A 7907-nucleotide genomic window follows, 5' to 3' on the forward strand; every position below is an offset into this window, starting at 1 on the left:
ACCCCTGACACATCTACAATGTATTCCTTAGTTTTATTCATTTTAAAGGCGTGATCCAAGGTCAGGTTGGCTTTATTTAATAAGGCAGACTCATTGAGATCAAGATTTCAAGGGACACCTTAGAACAAGAAGCTTTAATAATGAAACAAATGTGCAACTAACATGCAAAAACTGCATGGGAAATTTAAAGTTGAAAAATTTCATCATTAACTGTATTTACAAAATAAGGAGAAAAAGAACTGAAAATAAATCTGCAGCTGGAGACAGATGCAAGATAGCTTAGAGTAAGATGAGGAAAAAGGCTGTCCAATGATAAAAAATAAATAAATAAATAAATAAAGTCACCTATCAGTATCTTTAAAGCTGACTAATTAACATGTTATATTTCATTTATTGGATTCAAAAGCCCAGGTGCACTACAAGGAGGTTGTTGCTTTATGTTTGACAGAGGACTGTAAGTTGTACTATTTTTAAAAAAGCGAGTTGTAATGTGTTAATTAGTAAGCTAACTTGGTGGCTAGCTGTTTCCAGTCCCTGTGCTAAGCTAGGTTCACTGGCTGTTAGAGTTCCACTGACATATCAGACACAAAAAGTGGTAACCCATGACAGAAAAGTGATTTGTGTATATTTCCCAGTTATTGATTTTATTCCTTTAATTTTATGCCGAAGGCCTTTCTTGAATTTTAAGTCTTGGGTCAAATGTTGAAGATAAATTTTGACGGACAGTCTGCCAGTCTTGTCACATTGACAATTGACTAGGCAGGATTTATATGATATCATATAAAATTTTAATGGCAGAGAAGACACAGATGGATGTAGAGAATACCATTAACTCGATCTTACCTGCAAATAAACCATGTCTATGGTTAAGAAGGGATATCTGAAAAGCCGGGAAATAAGGTGATATGGGACTGGGTTGGAGTGAAACCAGAGGATATCTGCAGACCAGATCATCATCTGCATAAATATGATGCTTAGGTGCTAAATAAAAATATTAAAATAAAATAAATAAAATTAAATAAATAAATAAAAATATTAAGAATAATATTATTTATGTATAATGTAAATATAAATGGACCAAGAACAGACCCTTGAAACAAACTGCTACTGATAGAACAGGGACTTTAATTACCACACAACAGTGACCACAACAGTTCTCACTGGCAAGCATGGAAGCAATTATGTGAGACATCATTTAGACTTGAAGACTGCAATTTGTTTTAAGGAATGGCTAAACTTTCTGGAAATACACTTATTCATTGACTTACTGAGAATAAGGTGAGACGATTGAAACCACTCCCATAATATGCAAAATATAAACCTACTGTGGCCAGTTAGCATAGCTTAGCAAACAAGCCTGAAACAGAGGGGAGCAGGTAGCATATGTATGTCCAAAGGTAACAAAACCTGCCCACGAACACCTCAGCTCACTGATTAACACATTATATCTCATTTGTTAATCTCTCTCTCTCTCTCTAATCCCTCCCTTCTTCTCTCCGTCCCTTCTTAATGCTATGCTAAGACAGCTGTATTTTGGATTTAACTTAAACTTCACATTTTTTTTACACAGGGTAAACTTTAATACATAGTCTTTTTCACTCTGGGTGGTATGATTTTGTGTTCACTCCCTTTCTTCTCTTCTTGCTTCCATTAAATAAATTTTACTTTTTGTAAGCCTATCTGGTAACATATCTGGTAACATGAGCCATTGTTTTATTATACACCAATGCAAAGCACAGCAGCCTGGCGGCCTAATTCTTCTGGCTATAGCATTACCTGCATTGGCAATAGTATCAACAAAAACATAAATAAAAAAAACAGACTAGTTGTGGAAGCTTGTTGTGTTCACCCTGCTTAAACAGCATTAAAGCACTTTTTCTTAAAATTCAAACAGCTCATGTATGAGTTAACAGCTGCTCCACAGAGTTTTTATTCACTTTCACACAACAAACAACAAGTACATCACATGATGCCTTGTTCAACTGTTCTGTATCCAGACCTCCCACATTACAGGCTTCCCAAGTCCAAGCCTCAGAGTTCTGGAGTATAGCAGCCTTGCAGTGTTTGCAGAGCAGGATGCGCCACAGACAACAATGCTGCCACAGGACTCTTTTACACACACATACACACACACACACACACATTCCTGTGGATCTGATGGTGGTGGTGATTTGGGGGGGGGGACTTAACCTCCCCCACCCCAACTGCAGACTGCCCCCGCCTTTTTCCAAGTGTTCGCTTACACAACCAGCTCTTCTCACACCAGAAAGAGAACATGAAGACCCTCTTAATCAATTCCACTAAGAGTCAGGAGTGAGATTGATGTAAAAAAGGATATGTTGGTTAATGGAGTACTGAATGCAAACGATGTGACTGGATTTCATCAATATGAGCCATGCAATATATATTAAAAGCCATTCAGTTTGCAGTCATTTATATTAATGATACCACTTTCAGATAACTGCAGGGTAATGGGGATGAAAACGTGAACATTCCCATGAATGATGAGCCCTCCACGGTCATCCTAAATTGCATTACAGAGGCAGTAATGATCTGTGTTGTTATTATGTAAACTGTGGTGAATCAGTTATTCATTCAATATGGTTCCTAATTGAATAATTTAATTCTTGTCTGTGTAAAGATATGCTTATTTGTCTCCCCCCTGTACTAGCGAGAGGCAACAGATGGAGCATGTTATGTAATCATATTGATGTGAATTAAAATCGCAGATTATCCTGAGACACATGTAACAAAGTGACATGCCAACATATCACAGCAAAGGTGATAAATACCTTCAGTCCTATGGCATCACACTATCTAACCAAGGTGACAATGACAGAGGGCTTGCTATGTTTTTCATATGGTTAAAGACAACAGAAACTGCTGCTGAGAGCAATGATGATATCATGTCTCATCCATCTAGGTTTCCACATCCACATTTCCTGCCCGGAAACAGACATCTACAGGAATGGAATGGAAAGTAAACTTGTGTCTTATTGGTTTTTATATGTGGGATACAGTTCAACCACTTTATTTTCTGACATAAATCTTTATGAAGGATATGTAGGGCATTTTTACTCATATTACCTTACATATACCTTACACCTGTGATATAGTTTAGATTTTTATATTGTGAAACTGCATCCTATTTACACACTGAGCCAATAAACATGCTAGCATTTTAGTACTTTGATAAACTTTTTTAATCCTTTGAACATTTAGTTATGCAAGTGGTGTTGTTCTAAAGATGGGAATGTCAGTCAGTCAGTCAGACAGTCCATCACTTTGGTCCAGACAGACATATCTCAACAATTATTGGATGGAGAGAGACTTTCAGTGTTCCTAGAGGATGTATCCTCATGACTTTGGTGATCCCTTGACTTTTCCTCTGGGGCCACCATGAAGTAGACTGTTGTAGTTTTAAGCGAAATGTATTGACTTCTTGGATGGATTGCCATATTTGGTACACACAGTTGGGTGGCACGGTAGTGCAGTGGTTAGCACTGTCACCTCACAGCAAGAGGTTTCCAGGTTTGAATCTTTGAATCTAAAAATAGATTCATAGAGCCACTACCATGGCTGTAGATTTTCATTCTTATTCTCATTATTGTTGTTGATGTAAATTAGCAAAGCCTCACTACATGCTACTTCATGTAGCATCACCCCGGACACTCACTCCTCTCCTTGTTGCCATCAGGCCGTCGGTTCCGCTGCCTGAGAACCAACACGGAGAGAATGAGGAAAAGCTTCTTCCCCCAGGCCATCCGTCTGGACAATCCTACTCCCACCTGCACTACATGTAAATACTGTACATGTAGATGCTGCACATTTTCACATTTTTAATTTTATTATTTTTATAAGCTTTCTATTTTAATTATATATATATATATATATATATATATATATATATATATATATATATATATATATATATATATATATATATATATAAAATATTTAATTTTCACTTACCTAAATTTTGGTAGCAGGGACAAAAAGAATTTCACTGCACATTGTACCGTGTATGATTGTGTGTGTGTGTGTGTGACAAATAAACCTATCTTGTATCTCTCTTGTACCTTGTGTATCACTGTATATATTGTATATGCATGTGCCTTTTCCCCCCACTATTACTTTACTATTTCTTTACACAGGAAAGTAAGAAGTCAAATGGAACTTGAGCTCTACAGTCACAACAGGAGTGACTAACATCCAGGCCACACAGAGGCTGCCACAGAGCTTCGGTGCCAGTGAACTTCCCTGTCTAAGGTCATCAGTCCTAGTAACTCAAGTTAACCTCACCATGGCAGACACTGCAGCCTGGCCCCGAGGCTGTGAGTCCTTCCCTGACCCACAGAATCACAACATCCCCTTTTCTGCAGTGGGGGCCTGGAAGTCATCACAGATACTGGCAACACACAGGGAGCTCTGAGGTCATCAATAATGACTCCATTTACTTAACACAGACCCAAACACCTGCTCATTTATCATGGCTGACACGTGTCAGCCTAGCCCATTTCTCAGAGAGGAGCCAGCCAGCCACTGCAGATCTTGATCAGGTCACCTCCGGCTCTGTGAGGGCTTTACTGAGTAGATTAATACACAGAAAACACACAGAGTTAAGTGCAAATAGTTACACAGTCAGTCATGCCTGTACCATGACTGGTTTATTATTGCAAAATCCTGGATACTGCCAAGGTGTCTGCATGGATGTTAGAAATGCAAAATACCTTGATTGTACGGAGTAGATTACAGATTCTAGAAAAACCTGAACAAATAAGCAAAGAAACATTACAAATGAAGATGATTCCATACAGGCCACAATGTTTCAATGAATGGTTTGATGATATTTTAGTCAGAGTCCACCTCCACTTTCATCACAAAAACAAAGGAGGGTTTTTTTTTTTTGTTTGTTTGGTTTTTTTGTCCACACTTGGAAATAATCTATGACAAGGTGCACTAATTAAAATTCATTCTACATTTTTTTTTTAGTCGTTCATCTGTGATGTAGAGATGATGTGTTACATTAAACATGCCCCTTTTATATATTATGATAGCAAACTCATTTACTTGACATAACTTGGGCAACCTGCAGAACCAGAAAGTCTAAATGCAGGTCATGGTTGACATCAGGTAACAGCTAGGGCACACGGAGCTTTGACTGATTGCCTCTGAAGTGCTTTATATAAGGCAAAATCACTGCAGTATTTAGTGTTAATGTAATTTAGACACCACAGCTTCTCACCCTCAGACTTCACAACAGTTTTCGTGGGGACTACTTTTGGATAAAATGTTGCTGAAATAAGAGTAGCTAAGAGTTAGATTTTTAGCAGGTTCAGTGTCTAAGTTTGATGTTTTCCTTCTTAATTTGCTGTTTTAGCATGTTGGCATTAGCGGTAAACACAAAGTGAACAAGAAATGGACAGACTGACATTGACACTGACATTGTCACTAGAGCAGCTAGAAAATATTCATTATTATGCTATTACATGTGTGGTTCACATAGGCAATGACACTGTATATTTAGGACATCTTTTAAAGAGAATTAGTTTCATATCAGGTGCTTCTTATATTCCTGTGAAATCAAAAATTGATGTATATCCTTTTTTTGCGCCTCATGAAGGGTAACTTGTTTTATTCTTTACCACAGCTCAGTTTATACTACTTCTTAAGCTAAATCTCTGAGGCACTTTTGCAAAGCAAGTAGTGGCTGACTTCAGTGCCCTTCAGCTCAATGCTCACACAGTTGAACACAGAGTTGAATACACTTCTGGGATTTCTTTAAGAAGCAGCCGTAGTTCTTGACTTCCAGTTGCCATGGCAGGCTGCCTCCTTTTCTCTGTAGATAAAATGTCGATGATGTTGGCTCTGTTGACTTCTCCTCCCAGAAGGTGTATATCTCAAATGTACAAGATTCTGATATCACTGAGCATATAGCATTTAGGCCTGCCTTGTACATTTGTGCTTTTCTCCTATTCCTGCCTCTGATAAACGCAATGGGAAGAAGGGAGCGAAACACTCAGGTCAGGTCACCAGTCCACAACACAATTACAATCCACACAGACAATAAGACATAGCTCACATCCACGCCCAGAGGGAATGCGTGTTTCTGGAATGTAGAGAAAACTCGTGTTAACATGGGGAAACAAGACCAGATTCAAACTCAGAAGAACATCTGTGATGTGAGGAAAGAGTTAATACACAGTATATACAAGCAATATACAAGTACCGGTATAATTGCTTGTTTTGAGGAGAAAAGAAGGAGGATCATGTGTCTCCTCATTAAGGAGTCTACAACTAGGATGTTTAATGGCTCAAAATTAGCAACATAAGAAATTAACATGCTATCATTATTGTTCCTGTCTTAGATATCTATCCAGTAAAATTCATTTCTTAAGTAAAACATTTGCATTCCTGCTTACATTTACAAGTAAAATCATTCTCTTGAAGGCGCCACCAAACCTTTTACATATATTTCAGGTTTGCAACAAGACTGAAATTAGACATTTATTAAATCTCTGTGCATTCTCTCAGTATGAGTAAATATGTCAGAGAAGTTAACTTTCAAGCACAGACTACTTTTCCTCATCAGAAGACACTTCTTCACATTGTATCAGTCAAGAGTAAACCGAGTTCAGACACGTCCAGACATTTTGGAGCTTTGAACAGGTATGCTACTGGGCAACTCTCTGTGTCCTCTGGAACACTCTTAATACTGATGGAACTGTTAGTCCTCAGTCCTTCTGTTTCTGGAGACACAACCTCTGTCCATGCGTCTTCAGATTCATGCATTTGTTTGTATTCTTGTTTTCTATGATGCACCTATTGATGAATGTGTCTGTTAAGTGTTCCTGCCAAACTGCTAAACGAACCCATTTCAAAGATATATTATTGGACGATTAATCATGTTGCTTTTATATGCACATAAACAATAAAGACTGCGGTGACGATGGCGTCTTTCATCTGCCGTGCTGTGAGCCAGAACTAACAGTGTTATTAACCTCAGTCAAAAAAAAAATCCTGTTTACCATAAATCCGGTTGCTTCCTGACACAAACAGGATCTTACTAGCTGTTTCGGTTTCCTCCTTTGGTCTCACTCTTCACGTGTTCACAGAAACAGAATCCTACTAAAAGTGACAGCACTTTATAAAAGCTGCTTTGGACAGGATAAACAAATGTAGAGTTTCTTACACAACAATAGCAATCTCCTTGTGTATAGCACAATAAACACATTTCTCAAGAAGAAGATGAATCACTTCATTGGCAGTATATATATTTTTACATACACACACTGAATTCGTCTTCTGCATTTGACCCATCCTTAGTTGAACACACACATGCAACACCCGGCAAATTACATGCAGTGAAACACACACAGGAGCAGTGGGCAGCATCAACCGCCCGTTGAGCATATAGGGGGGTTAAGTGCCTTGCTCAAGGGCACATCAGCCAGCTAATGGAGGGGGGGAGCAGTTGTCGCATTAATCACTCCACCACACCCAAATTTTTCCTGCCCGTCAGGCGGGGGAACCGAACCAGCGACCCTGTGAACACAAGCCGCTTATCCAACCTCTAGGTCACAGCTGCCCCAAAATGTCACCCAATCCAAATGAAGGGATATCTTTTGGAAGAATGGCATTCACCCCTCCAGTGGAGCTCTACAGAGAATCTAGTTTGATGCAGGGCACTGAAATTATTGTGGAGGCTCAAGGTGAAACAACATCATCCTCTAAGACACTTGTTGGTTTCTCCTTTAATCTGATCAGTTTGCTTTAATCAGAGCAAATCCATTCACCTACATGACTGTGGCTTAAAAGGGCCAAAAAAAGGAGGATTAATCAAAGTCAGTGAAGCAGAACCAGCTTTATATGCATTCCTCTTTCCTGTCAAAACCTGCCGCTTACAT

The sequence above is a fragment of the Scatophagus argus genome, chromosome 4 (assembly GCF_020382885.2).
Source record: "Scatophagus argus isolate fScaArg1 chromosome 4, fScaArg1.pri, whole genome shotgun sequence".
Classification (NCBI taxonomy): domain Eukaryota; kingdom Metazoa; phylum Chordata; class Actinopteri; family Scatophagidae; genus Scatophagus; species Scatophagus argus.